At 46.7% G+C, this 16,773-nt stretch overlaps 1 protein-coding gene across 2 annotated transcripts in view; it reads right to left on the bottom strand.

The window, feature by feature from the left end:
• Positions 1–16,773, bottom strand: part of LOC126526674 (uncharacterized) — a 424,404-nt gene that overhangs the window by 318,748 nt on the left and 88,883 nt on the right. The window lies entirely within an intron of this gene.

Raw genomic sequence — 16,773 nt, forward strand, 5'->3', positions numbered from 1 at the left:
CAAGCGAATTGACATTCACGAATATTTCCTTTCAACGCGAATAAAACGTCCAAAGCACAGCGCCTACACAGCTACCGGCATTACGCGCACTCTGCGAAAATAGCAGATTGCTCTGAAGATGAGGCCTGCGCGGGTGCGCACTTTGGCCACGTCGCAGATCGCTTTCAAGGCACACGAGTGCCGGCAATGCGTCCCTACAGCGTCCGGCAAAGGCGTGTGCTTCGGCGTCCGCGACTCGCGTGGCCAAAGCCGTAGTAGACACCGCGGTTGTCTCCACTCTGTACGGAGTGGCGGGCGAGGAGGACATCGACGCCCCCTAGCCGCCGCCGGAGAAGAACGCCCTCCTGCCTCGGATTACCACCCTGCCTCGCGCACGATAGAGAGAGGGAAGGCATCCGGGCCGCGTTCCTCGCTCGTGCACGCGAGAATGAATAGCGTTCGCCAGCTCACCCTCACACGCTTTCCCTCATGCTTAACCTCACGGCGACGCCGACGGAAGGCATGCGCCTGGAGTGTCCATATATTTGCTATCGCAATAAAACAAAAGAAAGGGCCTTGTTTATTCACTGCCGCCGCTTCGTTGATCCCACATGCGTCCATATCTTTATTTTGTAATGACGCCACACATATACTATGCATGGTCGCCTTTCAACCCGTGCGCTGATAGAATAACCAGGGAAAGAAATTTTGCGCTAAAGTTAAGGCCTTCGCAGAAGTGACGTTGGCGGTCCACTAAAACAAACGTTACGTACCACATGCCGCCCACAGTTAATAGAGCTCCTTTGGCAACAGGTGTACTCTACCATACAATCACTGCCCACAGCGTGAGAGAAAAGAAAGTGTGCAGGCCAGAGCGGTTAACAAGATTGGTTGGGCGTCTGGATACTTCGCACGGAAGGATGTGGTAAAGGCATAAATTATAAAGGGAAACAAGAGAATATTAGATATGTCTGTCTGCACTAGTCTACAAATCAGACCCAATGCTTATACAAAACAGACTTCATTTTAAAGCAGTTCGGGCCAACGTCGGGTGTTACCAGGTTCCAAGAATTCCAAGAATTCCGGTTTGAATAAGGCGTCTGTGGTAAATCATGTCAAACGTGGAACCGACAAGTTGTTCTTGTGCATTGAAACGACGACCATTGCGCAGAACGTGCGTTGTCGTTTCTTTGCACCGACCAACTTCGCATTGCGAAACTCTGGTCATTCTGATATGTTAAAAATGGGGTGCACCTAAAGTGACTCCTAGCCCTAGGTGAAAAATGAGACCAACCTACTGTCGTGGGAAGCCGTGTGGAAGGCGGAGCTTTACTATAGGATCCAGCCAACGAAGGCACTGATTTGTAATATCTGTCAAAGTCCGCTGTGTGAACCGTCACCAAATTCGTATGTTCAATAACAAAATCGCAACCATCACGGCCACGCCGAGTGCCAGCAGTGGTATGGGGATTTCCAGCGATGCCTTAGCAACCATTGAACGACGACGCCATGTCATTTTTTTTACTGCCCGTTGGTGAAATTCTCTGGTGATTACGGCAATTCATTCGTGAGGTCCGCGGTGCAATGCAGAACGCAAACTCTGGAGGAGGGCTGGCTTCGAATCGGATGTGGAGCTTTTTTTGGGGTGCTTGCTGATTCATGAACTGAAGTGCCGCAAGCAGGGCTGCAAGTTCGGAGGCTGTCGTTGATGTCAAATGTGATGTCCTGAATTTTATCTCAATAAATTTTCCTGGGGTAAACTCTGCAGCCGCTGAACTAGAGCATGACAGATTGATCGGTGCAAGCATGTAAGCGGTCAGTACACACTAAGAAAAAATAGAGTATCCCTTACTCTTTTCGAAGAGTCTGGACTCGTCACGTATACGACACACTTTGTGGGAGACACCCGAACTCTCTTTCGGCAGAGAGTTCCGAGACTATCTGTGTTCGATACAAGGTGGTTACGTGACTCCGCACTCAATAGTCATGCACACTCTGTTTTAGTAGTCCCCAAACACCTCTCAAAATGGTTACAAGACTAATGCTGAGGGAGTCCGTTAAGTATTCTAGATGAGTCTGATGACTCCAGCAGTGTGTGCCAAGTTACCCTTAGTGCGTGGTGCAGGTTTCTTGCAAATAGACTAAAATAACTAATTTATGTAAGTGGTTTGACTCTTGGATGGCAGTGTCGAGCCGCTTTTCAATATATGTCAACAACTTCTGCTGTAAGTACACACGACTATCGCTAGCTCTGAAGATGACTACTGTGCAAAGACAACATAGGATAATAAAGAATCCATAGCAAGCTTGACAGAAAGCACATGGCAGATTAGCAAGAAAAAGGTAATATTTCATCACTCTTCGTTATTGTCTTCCGGAAACTTTAAATGTATCAGTCAGCACAGAATCACCATGAAAGCAAGACAGTTCTCATTACTATTAAACTGGAATCAATGGCCAACCAAGTAAAACTGTCTTAAATAAACATCCAATATGTAGCCTGCAGCTGCATATGCACGACACTGCAATGCCACGCAGAACCATGAAACGCCAAAGTATTATGTAACTCATGTAGAAGCTCAATTCATCACCCCACAGGTATCTTATAATATGTCAAAAGATTTATATATTAAAGCTATTTCACTGTTCTCAGAGACGTAATTTTATTTAGAACTTATGATTTAACATGCCAAGCAAGTAAGCTACACATAATAAACAAAAAAGGCTGCACTTATGTACGAAGGAGACCCAGATGATGAAGTGCAATAAAAACAATATTACAACTTAGATTACCTAATCTATGCATTATACTATGCTTGCTGAAAACAACTGGTTGGCAATTGATAATCCAATCTAACAGTACGAACAGCTGTCTTACCTTATGGTACTCTTGTTGGCACTTTTCTCACACAACTTGTGCGTGTTAGCGTCACTTGAAAATTGATCTGAAAAATACCACATTAAAAAGGTGTGCATCAGTTTTATTCTGTCATACAACATGCAAGAGTGCATAAAAATTTCACAACTGACAATATTACAAAAATAAATACAGCAACATTTATACTGATTATTTATGTTGACAAGCATATACTTTTGCAAGACTATGTATAGTAGCTGACACAGAAAATTTCACAGATTGAAATAACCACTTATACAAAACTTGCCGTAATGCAAACACACTGACAGAATAAGTAGCACAGGTAGCTGTAATTTGTTACAGCAAAGATAGCGCATGAATGATGACGACAAGGGAGGAAGCAGAACACATCAACAAACTATACCCAGCTGCATGCACGCAGCTGTAACATACAGATGGTTCACAAAGATCCAAAAGAAACGAAGGGGAAGAAGTGAGGAAGGCTTCTTTTACTCATCACAAGTCATCCTGTAAGAGCACATTATGCACTGGCTGTAATCTACCCTCAGCACATACATGAATAAGTTACATTAGGTGCTAAATTAAGAAATCACTCATGCAATGTTCTTGTGAATTTCCTTACTCCAATTTTTAACTTAACAATCATGACTGAGTTACAGCAAGCCTCCCTATGGCTTGCCACACATACAGAAAGCAGTGTTTCTATAAACACTGGAGCTCAGGAACGCATGACTGACACATACCTCTTTTAATTCTTTTGTCTTTGTTTTTGTGATTATCTACCACAGTAGACTTTTGTACAGTGAAGCACATCCAGACAATACACTGTGGGCAACCAAGTGTGAATACCTGTTTTTGATTTCTACCTTTCTTTGGTGTCCCGCTAAGGTAACATTGGCGCAAAGGATTGTCTTCCCAATGTATGCGTTCCCACATAACAGGAGCAGATGATAAGCCACAATAATGGTGCATGAAATAAAACATATGTACTTAACTTTCCACTGCCGCTCCGATCTGGAGTGATATTTTGCTTTGTTGTGTACTCTAGCAGAGGTGCTACGCAGTTCACTTGGTGCCCAAAGCAACTCTCACACCATAGTGGGATGTCATTTTTTGTTTCAAGTTCTAAGCTAAACTCTGGTTATGGAGGACAATTGCAAACTTATATTTTTGCTTTGTAACTTCCTTATGTTGTTGACCTTTCACTTTAGCCACTTTTCTACTTTTCTGCAGTTGCACACAGGCCATTGCACCAATGCCAGGGTAAGAAAACTCCAGAGCATGGTAGAAAGCAAGAACAGATATTTATAATTTGGGTGCCCACTGTACATCGTGCGGATATGTTTCAATGAAAGATAAAACCTCTTCATAAATAAACATAAACAGAAAACATAAACAGAAACCTAAACAGAAACATAAACAAAGAAGAGCACAGTCTATCGTAGATGTTTTGGCACGACAAGAAGAAGATCAGGGCCATCAGGGAGGAAGTTCCTTCGGTACAAAATACCGCCCTGGAGGACATATCGGCTAACGGATGCGTCGGTAGGTGTAGAGCGCAGATGCTCGATGAGTACTCGCAGCGATAGGTCTCGGTACTGCTCATCGGCGATGTTAGCGAAGGCAGACACAGAGAAAATGCCGTCGGCGGTACTACTGTCGGCGTCATCAGGCTCGTCTACCGGGTAGCGAGACAGGCAGTCAGCGTCCTTGTGTAGTCGACCAGATTTGTAGGTGACAGAGAACGAATAATCTTGGAGGCGTAAGGCCCAGCGACCAAGTCTTCCTGCAGGGTCTTTCAATGAGCGTAACCAGCAAAGCGCGTGATGATCTGTGACAATGGAAAAGGGTCGGCAATATAAGTATGGACGGAACTTCACAACCGCCCAAAATAGGGCCAGACACTCGCGCTGAGTGATGGAATAGTTGCGCTCCGCGGACGAGAGGAGCCTGCTGGCGTAAGCGATAACATGGTCGTGGCCACGCTGGCGTTGTGCCAATACTGCGCCAATGCCGTGACCGCTGGCATCAGCACGGACTTCGGTAGGCACAGAAGGATCGAAATGGGCCAGAACGCGAGGCGTTGTGAGAATGTCGATTAGATGTGAGAATGCAGAGGCCTCGTTACCGCCCCACTGGAGAGGGGCGTCTTTCTTCAAAAGCTCTGTTAGTGGTCGTGCTATGGCAGCGAAATTTTTCACGAAACGGTGGAAGTACGAGCAAAGGCCGATGAACCTGCGCACATCCTTGACACACTTTGGAACAGGGAAGTGCGTAACAGCATGGACTTGCCTGGGTCCGGTTGCACTCCGTTCGCGTCAACGAGATGTCCAAGGACGGTAATCTGGCGACGGCCAAATTGGCACTTCGATGCGTTGAGTTGCAGGCCGGCTCGCCGAAAAACGTCCAGGACTGCTGAGAGGCGCTCGAGGTGCGTAGTGAATGTTGGGGAGAATACTATAACGCCGTCCAAGTAGCACTGGCGCGTGGACCATTTGAAACCGTGAAGAAGGGAGTCCATCATGCATTCAAAAGTGGCAGGAGCGTTACATAGACCGAACGGCATCACCTTGAATTTATAAAGACCGTCGGGTGTTACAAAGGCAGTCTTCTCACGGTCGAGATCGTCCACGGCAATCTGCCAATAGCCGGAGCGAAGGTCAATAGAGGAGAAATAGCGAGCACCGTGGAGGCAGTCAAGGGGGTGATCAATTCGAGGTAGGGGATACACGCCCTTTTTGGTAACCCTGTTAAGTTGCCAATAATCCACGCAAAAGCGCCATGAGCCACCCATCTTTTTTACCAGCACAACAGGTGACGCCCATGGACTACATGACGGTTCAATAATGTTCTTGGCAAGCATTTGGCGAACTTCGGTGTGAATAACTTTACGCTCAGCCGGTGATACTCGATACGGGCGGCGATGAATAGTAGGGGCATCGCCGGTATTAATGCGATGTTTAACAGCTGTTGTTTGCGCCAAAGGACGATCGTTAAAGTCAACAATATCTTAGTAGGAAATAAGAACGTGGTAGAGCGCACGAGTGTGCTCGGACGGCATGTCAGGTGCAATCATTTTCTGTAAGTTGGCGATGGTACAAGTTGCCGACTGCGATGGTACAGGAGGATAAGCTGAATTGTCTACTGAAATCGATGCTACATAGTGATCCTCGAATGAGCAAAGTTGGGCCAGAGACATCGCACGTGGCAGCACTTGTGTCGTCAAGCCAAAATTGACCACTGGCAGGCAGACGCGATTCGCCGTAATAGATAAAACTCTATGAGGTACTGTGATCCCGTGTGTAAGGAGGACGTCTTGCATAGGAGCCGCGATGTAGTGACCATCGGGGACTGGTGGGGATGACACGAAGTCAACGTAAGTAAGTGCCGAAGGTGGCAAGCGAACGAAGTCGACGGAACTGAGGCGAGTAAGGTGTTGTTCAGCAGGATCCAGAACAGGCAGGTCAAGGCGGAGAGTACGGGCGGAACAATCGATGAGAGCAGAATGTGCGGAGAGGAAGTCTAAGCCGAGGATGATGTCGTGGGGACAGTGAGCGATGACTGTGAATAGCACGGTAGTGGAGCGATCGGCGAAGGAGACGCGGGCGGCACACATACCAATTACAGGGACTGTTCCGCCATCGGCGACACGGACAACAGGCATCGTGGCGGGCGTGATTATGTTCCTCAGCCGGTTACGAAGGTCAGCGCTCATTACCGACAAGTGCGCCCCAGTGTCTATGAGAGCAGATACAGGAACACCGTCGACTTGCACGTCAAGAAGGTTCAGATGAGTGGACAACGTCAGGAGAGGATTTGGCGCCGTAGGGAGCAATGCAGCGTCACCTCGAGGCGCAGCATCGTCTAGTTTTCCGGCTGGGAGTGGCGCATGTTGACTCTTGTTTTGTGATTCTAATTGCGCAAAAGCGGGTCTTCGGAAGAAAAAAGAGAGTCAAGTTGCCGTGACTCACTTTTTACTCTCTTTTTTCTTAGAGGGTACCTGAAACGACGAAAAGCTATTTACACCTCATACATGAAGGAAGGAATAATCTGAGAGGCCAGAGAACACAATCACAACCAAGTTTCTTGCCTAAATAGCGCAAATATCAGTCGATTGTAGGAGGGAGAAGGAGCTCAAGAAAAATGGGGTGAAAGGCAAACAAAAGGAACCCTTTTTCAGAGATGAAATAATTATAGGCACAGTAATGTTATCCTTTTACCATGGCTGTACAGCTCATTAACGTTCTACGGTGTGTTCGTAGACGTAGAGTGGGAGGTGGTATGAGCGGTGTTTAAAGACATTTGCTCCACCCATTATTTCCTTTTTTTTAGTGTGCAGAGAAATTATTGTACATGGTATTTTCTCGCGTTCTTGTATACGCGCAGCCTGGAAATGCCGTCAGAGTGACAGGCCAAGTTGCTCTGCAGACATGTCGTTTTCACAGCAATCTACCATGGCTATGGTGTTGCCCTGATTTGCACGAGGCTGCGGGTTCGTATCGCGGTAGCGACAGCCGCATAATAATGGCGGGGAAACGCAAAAATCTTCCCTCTACTTAGATTTAGGTTTACGTTAAAGAATCTCAGATGGTCGAAATTGATCTGAAGTCACCCTACTACGGCGTGCCTCATACTTATATTGTGGTTTTACGCTATACTGAAATTATTTTAACGTGGCATAGTGTAACTGCACGCTGAATGAAAGTGCAACCGATCGTCCCCTTGTGCCACCTTCTTAAATGCAGTTGCGCGAATCAACGAGGGATGTTGCAACAAATAAAATAAACAACTGGTTTTTCTGCGTCTGCAAAAAAGAACAGATAAGCAGGCGGTATGACACCTACGTGAGATTCAATATATAAAGAAGACTTGGACTAACGCCGGCACAGGAAAAAAACGAGCACCGCGCTTGCAAAGACGGCCACAATGAATCGAAATTCTTTATTAAAACTAAGAAGCAGAATAGAACAAATGCTCCGACTTGCTTCTATAGAAACGTCATATATATACGCGCTCCCCAACAAACGTTGGTTCAAGTGCAGGTGAGCCGTAGTCGATATATAAACTGACACATGGCCTCCGCTCCTTCTAGGCAGCTTTTCTGTCTCGCTTCACAAGGGGCGTCTATCTTCCTTTACGGCAACGCTGCTTTGCCAGCCCAGGAAGGGGGTCCACGGCAGCGCCGCCACTACTGCGCCATTCTTGTCGCAGACAAATTGAAAAATGGCCCGTGTACAGGCCGACACATTCCGCCTCTCAAGCGTACAGAGCCCGTTGTCTCGCCTCCCGCCCGTTGCCCCTAGACAACGCGAATCCCCGCACCTCCATCAGTCCACAAAAGGCGCACAAATGTGGCAGCGTCATGCGCAATCTCGGCGGTAAGCCCGACGGCCGAAACGGGACCATTTTGCCTCCGAAACAGCTTGGGCGGCACTGCACGCGTGCTGGGGGTCACAGCTGGCGCAGGCCATTCACTGTTTTGCTATCGCTATCTCACTCCGTTCCTCGAGTGTTCCGAACCAGCGTTGATTGCTGTTCCTTCGTCCCCTCCCAACTTTATTTTTTACTCTTACCCGACAGAAACTTTCTGCAGCGCGCAATACGTCTTCGCGGAAGCAGACTATAGGGAAAGGCGAACAGGTTGCCGCAAAACGCTACCGACACCAATATCCCCTCCCCCCTCGTTTCTCTCTGCGAGTACGGCAAGAGAGAAATATTTAATAATGCTGCCAGTTGCGATGCGGGAGAAGTGCGCCAAAGTGGCTGCGGGCATGTCCGACCTTTGGTGCCGCGCGTGTGGCGCCTATGCCAGCCAGTGCAGAGAGCGCCATTCCCTGCGAGACAGGGCGTGTTCTTTCAGGGTGTGGCAGCTACGGGTCTTGATAAAGATTTATGCACTCGCGACAAGCTAGCTCAACGGCGGTCATAACACTGGAACAGGAAAAGGAAATAAAGAACTACTGCAATAGATTTTCTTCTCCGAAAACGTTGTCTTCCTAATACAGCATAAATAAGATCGCATATTCAAATTCGCCCCCGAAAAAGCTGCTCTGACTGAGCGGTTTCCGTCCCGCCCCGCGCTAGCATGTATCTTTGGCATCTTTTTTTCATATTGCAACATTGTCCTGCATAGAAAACACGACTATTGATTTCATTTGCATGGTGAGCACGCAGAAAAAGGACGAAAAAATGAAGAAACAACAGAACCATAAGAAGTATGCGTAAATCTCTTCAGAAAATTACAGCAGAGATATGGCTTGCTGCATGTCACGGTATCGCAGGGTCATTCCCGGTGAGTCAAATATATGTCCACGGCATTATTAGAGCCTCTACCAGTGATCTCGACTTACATCTGAATGGTGGCAGCTGTTTGCACTCCATGTACGACCACTGCCTTGGTGAAATGCTCCGCAGCTGTTAGACAATGAGTATTAGTTCAGCGATTCATAAAGAGACAAAGAGCCAAAGCATGCGCTAGGGATGCCTATTCCTTTTCTGGCCAATGAGTACCTTTTTGAAGATCGATGTGCCCCTTCAATACTTTAGAATCCCTGGCTCCACAGATATTTTTTTGCTGAGTTCAAGCGCTACAATCCTGAAAAGGTGTAGTGGCTTAGCAGAGCATTGAAACTTAGGATATCATATGCAGAAAGTCCGTGTTCTACCTCCATTCCACAGCAGCAGCTTTTTTGATGACTGGTAAAATATTACTCAGCATTTTATACATAGACTTAAGTAGAAAAGTAGGCTTAAGTGAGCATGACAGGTGTCTCAAGGCGACACGAAACGATAAACGACATGGTGCGCTACTCCTGCATTAATTACCCATGTAGGCGCAACCGTTTCCCCACTCCTGCCTATGACGACTTCACGAGCTGGTCACGGTGCACTGGGCATCGCACAAACAAATTAGGCGGAACCTGCCTGTCTGCGGGATCTGTCCAAGATATGCACAGCATTATGGGGCAGTTGGTGCTTTGCGGAATGCATGCGTACGAAACTGCAAATATTTGCATCTCTCTGCTGGTCGTCCCAACGCGCCCACGTACAGGTTGTCCCACATAACTTGAGCCAAAGTTTAAACAAGAAAGGCACTCAAGACGCGAGTTGAACCGAATTCATAATGTTGGCACTCGCCTAGCGTTACTAAAGCTATTGTTTATTTTCCCCTTCACTAACGGATTAGTTATGTTTAATTAATCAAGTTTTTAAGTATTGGCTGCAGACCGCAAGTCTGATACGCAAAGTTATAGAGCACCTTGAGAATCCTCTCCATAAATTGTTTCCAACACAATAAATCTGACGTGGTATTTTTTTCCGCGTTCCAAAGAAAGCCCTCGAAATATACAAAAAAATACCATGCGACGTGGCTTTTCCGCTCTGGTATTGTGCCGCTATCAAGCGCGCGATGGATCAACAAGGTCGGCTGCAGCTAGACTGGCCCGCGACAGCGCGTTATGCCTGGTGTAGGTATCTGCTATGCGGTACTTATCGCATGACGGTGCAAATGCATGCAGCTGGCCTAGCGTTGCCAACCTTATTCATCCATCACTTTACAATACCAGGGAGCAGGCACCTTTACTGAGTTGTGTCCGGGCTTCAAATGCAGCGGCATGTGGCTACCCGAGCGCCAACGCCATGATGATGATGGCAGCGCAAAGCACACCCCATAACCCATTCTTTTCACATTAGTGCTCTAAAATTACTCACTTCCGAAGCTGCACTTGGCACCAACATGTCATTAAATTTACATTTCTGGCAGGTGTGACAAAAAATGTCACTCGGGAACGTTATGTTGAATGTAATTTTTTGTGCACGTGTGTCACAGCTATAAAGGCAGCATAAATTATATTTATTTAACTAAGTGCGCTGTAAGCCCAGGAGGTATTCAATAAAAGAGAGTACGATGTCAGCGGTTAGAGCAAGTACAAAAAATTTACACAAAAACAAATAGGAAGAAGAACAAGTAATAATTGCAGCAAGACAAAGGACATTAGACACAGAAAGGTATTTGTCTCACCTTATCAGCAAGAGCTACGAAATCGGAGGGGAGAAGTTCGCTGGTCATTAAGATACTCCCTAATACGAAATTTGAGCACAGCTCTATACATGTTTTCATTTCGCAATATCTTCGTTGACGTGGACAATATATCTCATGCTGCACAATGCAATTGACTCGTGCGGCACGTTGCAAACGAAGCGAAATGTGATGCAACTGTCTCGCTAATTGGGAGATTGCGAGCAAACGTGTGGTTGACGTCTGGGCGCAATTCACAGCCACCGCTGCGGACAGACTTGGCAGACGACGTGTGCTACTATGGCGCCATCTCGTAGCCATCATCGCCGCACTATGCTTTCCTTCTCACGCTTTCGGCATACCCTCCTTCTCCCCTTTCCTGCTTCCGTATTTCATCCTTCGGTGTGCTCGTTCACTGGTTTACGCTGATGCTCCCCGTAGGAGTGGCCGCCGAAGAGCTCTGCTCTAAAACAAGACGAAAATTAAATCAAACACACACCACAAACTGCAATTACACGATTACACAGTTTCCAATTGATTAAAACATGCCAATAGCGGTGTTTTAAAAGAATAGAAATCTGACAGGGTATCTATGCTTTCCCGTAATGCATTCTACTCAATTGCCTATAAAGCAAGCTGAGAGATTCGATAATTCCATTGCTCTGGTAGTTCCAAGTTTCTTCAGAGCAAGCAGCTTTTGGAGCAGCAAAGGCAGACTAAATTTGTGAACGCCATAGACCTTTTGGAATCAACCTTTTGCAGTGGTTACCAGGTGCACATTTCTTACATAAAAATTTTTAGGTCTACTTTATTCAGTAGTGCCATGCTCTCCAACGATAATGAATATTTAGGCAAATGTGCGAGAATAAATATTTTTAAAATAATACAGAGAATGAAATTCCCTTGCATCCTCATGTTTTTGTGGGGAGCCCTCCCTATGTTTATTCAGTCGCGTAACCTCATGCCTCTTCTTAATGCACAATGCACTTCCACAATGCGTTTCTAATATTAGTTAGAATGTAATTCAAGAAGGCTTTTCCCGATGCTTTAGCGGCAGTGCTTGAGACAAGAAGCCGACTTAAGCAAAAGCTTCAATCTTGTAAGCGCAGGTGCGTTGTACACACACATATATATATATATATATATATATATATATATATATATATATATATATATTGATGGTGAGCTTGAAATTCACCTCCTCCAGTGCACAATATTTGCAGGTTTGGAACGGCCCTTGTCACCGGCAAAAGATGCCGAGAGCGAGTAGGGCTGTACTAAGGCAGCTGCAGCCAAATTAGAAAGACGCACTAAGCTTCAACAAGACACTCCCTTACCAAAACAGGAATTGGCCTCCATGGTGCAGTATTGGGCCAGTCCCTCTCAAATGACTCACTCAATTACCCAATGGCCCTCACTCCCCAGCAGCTGCGGAGCACCTGACCAGGTGGTGGTCAGACCTGTAACGCAGCAGAGGGTGCTAAGAATCTCTAGGTCCTGACAGGCCGCCAATGGAAATTGACCCTTGCAACGTTGAACACCCGAACCCTCTCGAGTGAAGCTAGCTAAGTAGGACTCTTTGAGGAACTATCAGGCATTGTTCGGAATATAATTGGCCTTAGTGAGATTAGAAGAAATGGTGAAACTAATACACTGTTGAATAACAGACATGTCCTCTGCTATAGAAGTAGCCCGGATAAGAAGCAATACCGGGTAGAATTCCTAAACCATATGGGCATAGCGGGTAACGTTGACCAATCCTACAGCATTAAAGGGAAGCTGAAACACTTTTCGGAAAAAAATGAGTTCTCTGCGGCATTCTACAGTTTTGAGTCCCCTGAACACGAATATCTGGTTCAAAAAGGGCGGAAACAAACGCAAGCGGCTGTTTTTCCAAGAAAACGCGCACCAGCGCCTCAGGGCATCGCGTGAACGCCGCTGTTGCCCGTGATTGGTCGGGACCGCTGTGACGTCTTTCGCGGCAGTCTCCGGTCGGCGCCGCCGCTTCAGAGCGTAGCACGCTGTTCTGTTCTGGCTTCATAGCTGAGTTGTAAGCATTATGGAACGTTCTCGCTGTCTCGGACAGCTTGTATTTTCACCGTACATGTTCGAACCGACAGCCGATACGGAAAACGATGGCGGCAACGGCGGCAGCGGCGGCAACGACGATGTTGAGTGTGCCAACAGCGAGAGCGATGTGTGCACCTTCTCGCGCGTTGGAAATCTTAGCTGGTACTTATGTTTTTTTTTTTTGTTCATGTAGCTGCAGGTTCCAATGCCGGGAGAAAAAAATGCGCTAAAGTGTCACTGGGAACTTGCTGCTGGAAGAATGCCGAAGCACTAACTTCTCATTAGATTGTGAACACGGGTGCGATTCCGCGATGACAAGCACCTTGCCGCTGCTTGTCTACAGTAGCCCCGTGGTTCTTTGAGTGTTGATACACGATCGCGAACATAAGTGCCGCGTTTCAAAGCGCGCACATGCAGTGCTGCGGGGTACAGTCATGGAAGTTGCTTATCATACAAATGCAGAGATTGCCAGAGGTATTATATGTGCAATATTCATACTATGGTTCGACGACTTTGCGATTGTGGCTCGATGAAGAATCGGTATGCGTGCTCCATGCTAGTGTTGACATAAAGATATTAGGCAGTTTCAGCACCGCCGTGTGGTAAACACGATAACTGCAACCATACGTCGAATGTCACTAGGCAAGCCTATACTCCATTTCATACCTCAGGTGCAACGCTGTTGAAGCTACGCACGAAGTTCAGTCACCAAAATTTATTACTGCGCGCGTTTCCTTCTATTCTTCGCAGCGTGCCACCGGCGTTTGCTCGCGCGAGCATGCACGTGAAGCTGCCGTGACAGGCTGCAATTAAGAAATACCGAAAAGAAAATTGACTTAAAAGAATGTGTTAGCAGCTGTATAAGTAGACGGATTGTTTCTATGGGTAAATTCTTTCTTTTTTTCATTCAGAACTGAGCTTATATATGGAAAATTTTCTCAAAAATCGGGTCAAGCAGCACCGAACTTTTTCTAAGTGCGAACGCAGCCACTGCAAGAAGTATCTCAAGCCTCCACAGCGTTGCACCTGATGTATGAAACGGAGTATAGCAACGCTAGCAACAAGGCGTTTCCGCATTTGTCGTACGGCTATCCAGCTACGCTAAAACTGTGTTACCAGACGTTAATGGCTGCGAATGTTCGCATTTCTCGAGTGCATCAATGTGGGCCTAATCAGGCTTTCATTAAACTAGGTGCACCTGCATGTGCTGCGTATTGATGGAAGACGAAGAGCACAGCACAGTTGATTTCATCGGCACGAACCTATCTCTCTTCACCGCACGGACCCACTGCGCTGCAAGCTTCTTGTCCTTCGGGAAGCTGTGAAACACCACACCGTCTCGCCCGCCTGTGTTCGCGCAGCCGAATGCTGCACAGAACGAGGGCATGTTGGGCGCCCTTGGCTGTAGGCACTCACGCAGCACAGAAGGAAAGAACAGTTTACGAAAATCGCAAAAGAAAACAAACGTGAGCGGCGGCGGCGGCAGATCTCTCATAGCGTCGTTCACTAAAGCGCAAGACGGAAAGAAGCATGTCAGCCCGCCGATCCGGCAGCTCGGTCCCCGCCAGTGACGTGACTTTCGCCGGTTCTCTCCTCTGGCAACCACCTCACCCGGCACTCCGGGAAGCGATGGGGGTGTGTCCGCGGGGGTGATTTAGAAAGCGATTTCCGCCCCTCATAAGAAATAAAACGCAGAAAAATATTACGGAACCGTAAATTATTAGGTCTGTTATTTTGAATCCCAGCAATTCATGGAAATTGAAAACCGTTTCAGCTTCCCTTTAAGGAGAGGGTAGCTGTAATCGTAATCAAACTTAATAAGACGTATAGATCCCATATAAAAATGCTTCCTTACTTTCTTTAGAACTTTTATCAACATCCTATCAACTTTAGTAACATCCTATTGACTTTTACTTTTTAGTAACGTTTGTCAAAAGAAAGTTGGTTACTTCTTTTCTAACTTCAGTGTGTAAAAAGAAAGTTACTAGAAAGTTAAGACACACTATTTTAACTTTTTAGAAACACGATTCAATAGGAAGTCAATAAAAATAATTATGTTCTAAAAGTACATAACCCAAGTTACAAAACATGGATGAATAATATTCAATAAGGTTATAATTATTCAGTGAACATGGCTGGTGCAAGACAGTCTTGTTTCATGGACAGGTGTAAATTTCCACAATTTTCAATCAACTTTCTAGTAACACTGGTTACTAGAAAGTTGTTAAAAATGATTTAGTGAAAATGAACATATAACAGCATCTGAACTATAAATGAATATGCAAAGACTGGCTGCTTTTTAAAAAAAAATGTTTTTTTGCACAGTAACTGTTTTCTTCATTTTTATTCAACTTCCTAGTAACAGATGATAGTAGAATGTTCATAGAAAAAAATTGCTTCTAATACCGGACGCTAAGAGGAAATATGGTCTCACCAATTCAAGATGAGGGCACGTATTCTCGAAAACATGACAGCTAGTGCCATGGGAAGCGTGTATATGAGCGGTGATCATGAATTTGTGCTCAGTAGGTGTCAAAGAAGCCCGTAGGCCATACACCATAGCACTAGACGGAGCTGCACGGACGGCGCGCTGATCGGCTCGTGTTCGCCAACTAAAGCGGGAGACACACGGTCCGATTCGGTGTCCGATCCAGCGTCCGACGCGCCGAAACTGCAGCCCGAATCGAGGTGTTTTGCCGTGCCGAAGCACCGGATCGGACGTCCGGCGTGCGACAAACCGGGCAGATTTTCATCGTCCGACGTGTCCGACAACTGCACCGTCGTCTGGTCGCAGCCAATGGCAGCGCGGCTAGCATGTGACGTTTTCTGACGTTCCCTCCACGGAGGCGGTGCTGGCTGGCCGGTTTCTCGCAGTTATTCTTTTTCCTTGCCTGCTGCAGTTTGTTTCTGACATGAAATAGTTACCAGTTCAGTAAAATTATCTCGAACGTGTGCCTGTTATGCAAACCAGCGCCCTGTACACTAGCACTAAGCTACTGGTGAGATCGGGAGCCGCGACGCGAGGGCATTGCGCGAGGAGACATCACACACCGACCGTCTGAGCGAGGCTGCCCGCTTCGCTTGCACGTTTGCCCTTCGCAACGACTGCGTCAAGTAAACCAATTGTATTTAATTACGGCCGACCTAAGTGTACAGTGTTAATTGTTTTGGCAAAAATAAGCACTCTTCGACGAGCTCGGGCTGGATCGCAAGCGCCGTCGGCTGCAACGTCCGCCTAGCTATGCCTACCGGCCCTATCGCTGGCTTTAGCGGAGCCGTCAGTGGACAACACGCCGTCGTGAAGTGTTCTGTCACTCACAGGGGCATAATTTTATCGACAGCGTTCGCGTAAAGCGAAGCAGTGTTGTGCAGAGTTGTTTATATTGCGTTTCTCGACGTGGATATGAACTCAAGCTGGGGAGCTAGATGTGGGCGGAGCTTACGCGCCGCTCATGCCGTAGCATGCAGCGCCGCACGTCGGATCGGACACCGAATCGTACCGCGTGTGTCTGTATAGCTCGCTCATGGTTCAGCTGAAGTCCCATTCTTCATAAATAAGGAAGCCTACCTAGGCACTGTAAACCCAACGATTGGGGCCTAAATGCCTCTCCGCCTCCCACTACGGCTTCCTTTGAGTGACAAAGTCTGATCTCAAAGGCCGTGCTTTTGCAACCTGCATGCACCTGAAGCAATTGCGAATCTTGAAGGCAACATCCGCTTAGTTTTTATTATATATACATTTCCTTGAACTTCGTATCACAAAGTACAAAGTACACACTTTTGGACCAAACAAATCTATTAAAGGACTCTATCAAATGTTATTAGGAAA

This window comes from Dermacentor andersoni, chromosome 8 (assembly GCF_023375885.2).
Source record: "Dermacentor andersoni chromosome 8, qqDerAnde1_hic_scaffold, whole genome shotgun sequence".
NCBI classification, from domain to species: domain Eukaryota; kingdom Metazoa; phylum Arthropoda; class Arachnida; order Ixodida; family Ixodidae; genus Dermacentor; species Dermacentor andersoni.